Source organism: Paroedura picta, chromosome 5 (assembly GCF_049243985.1).
Source record: "Paroedura picta isolate Pp20150507F chromosome 5, Ppicta_v3.0, whole genome shotgun sequence".
Taxonomy (NCBI): domain Eukaryota; kingdom Metazoa; phylum Chordata; class Lepidosauria; order Squamata; family Gekkonidae; genus Paroedura; species Paroedura picta.
This window is the reverse complement of record NC_135373.1, coordinates 36385070-36386933: the sequence shown is the minus strand read 5'-3', so window position 1 is coordinate 36386933 and position 1864 is coordinate 36385070. Positions and strand designations below refer to the sequence as shown.

The 1864-nt window shown below is 45.0% G+C and overlaps 1 pseudogene; it reads right to left on the bottom strand.

The window, feature by feature from the left end:
* Positions 1-293: 293 nt before the first annotated feature.
* On the bottom strand, positions 294-1615 carry LOC143839025 (large ribosomal subunit protein uL11-like; annotated as a pseudogene).
* Positions 1616-1864: the final 249 nt, after the last annotated feature.

Sequence of the window (1864 nt, the reverse complement as noted above, 5' to 3'; positions counted from 1 at the left end):
ATAATTCAAGAGGGTTTTTTCTGTGCAGGCCATAGGGTAGTGCTGCACAAAAGACTTCTCAAAGTTACCTGGATAAATTATTGGGGACTGTTGTCTGTATTTCTGTGTATAGGTTTGCGGTAGGTTGCCTCGTGTTGCGTAATTTTGAATGGTTGAATGTGTCATGTTAATACTTGCACTTTGCTTGAGTTCTGTTTTGTTGCTTTTATTTGGACAAACTTCATTGTTATGACTAGTCACAGGATTGCAGAGGGCTGTGGAACTTGCTGCATTGAGTTCACATGGGCTGCAGTCTTAGCTCGCTGGACATTCAACTGGGCCACTGTTGATGTCATCTATGATGTCGTGGGGATGTCTCCCATCAATATCATTCATTCATTCATTCATTCATTCATTCATTCATTCATATACCGCCCTCCTTTTCAGCTCTGGGCGGTTTACACTGGAAACGTACAAAATGCAATGCAATACAATAAAACATCTTGACTTAAGTATAAAGTCACACCTTCAACAATGAGAATTTGTATCCAATATAGCCATTTATAATTTAACATTCAACAACTCAACGACTAGCAGTAGTATTATTTGGAGGTTCAGAACAGTTATGCTGGTTGAACTTCCACCTGCCATATTGCAGCCAACAGACTGTGGTGATCCCAGGATCTCCTTAATGGTTCCAGAGAGCTCCCAGGCCAAGGACCTGTGCTGCATCTGCCTAGTGATGTCCACAGTCTCATCAAAGCTGATGTTGCCACTGTGCTCAGTGTTCTTTTGCTTCTTGGGGTGGCTCCTTTAGTCCTTTGATGATCAAGACAGAGGCTGATGGGACCACTTCAGACTGAGCTTGCCTTTTCTGGAAGGTCAACTTCATGATGATTTGCAGCCGATTCCAGTCATTGGTGGCTTTGACAATGTCACTTGCAACCTTTTGGGGAGACAAACCCATCTGTGGGGTTGGGCTCAGTTTTATAGAATCATAGAATCATAGAATCATAGAGTTGGAAGGGGCCATACAGGCCATCTAGTCCAACCCCCTGCTCAACGCAGGACTAGCCCTAAGCATCCTAAAGCATCCAAGAAAAGTGTGTATCCAACCTTTGCTTGAAGACTGCCAGTGAGGGGGAGCTCACCACCTCCTTAGGCAGCCTATTCCACTGCTGAACTACTCTGACTGTGAAAAACTTTTTCCTGATATCTAGCCTATATCGTTGTAGAAGTTTAAACCCATTACTGCGTGTCCTCTCCTCTGCAGCCAGCAGAAACAGCATCCTGCCCTCCTCCAAGTGACAACCTTTCAAATACTTAAAGAGGGCTATCATGTCCCCTCTCAACCTCCTTTTCTCCAGGCTGAACATTCCCAAGTCCCTCAACCTATCTTCATAGGGCTTGGTCCCTTGGCCCCAGATCATCTTCGTCGCTCTCCTCTGTACCCTTTCAATTTTATCGACGTCCTTCTTGAAGTGAGGCCTCCAGAACTGCACACAGTACTCCAAAACTGCACACAGTGAGGCCTCCAGAACTGCACACAGGTGCCAAAGCAGAAGTGGCACCAACTTCACCTCTAGTATATCTCAAGTGTGCCTTTAATCTCATTGGGGTTGAACTTGGGCGTCATGAGGAGTGCTGGGCTATGCCCCAGGAAGGATTGAAACAGATAGAGGGAGCAACAATGCCCCCTTTTTCCTGTCGTCAAGATGGCAAAGAGCTTGAGTTCTGTTTTTGAGACTTCTGGATGGATCTACAACCCAAATCCTATTTAATTCTGCGTCGAGTGTTCCAACCTGTCGATTTATTGACTCCCATTGCGTAATCCGCCTTCAATCCCCGTGAGAATGGACTATAAATAACATAAATAGAACAAAAT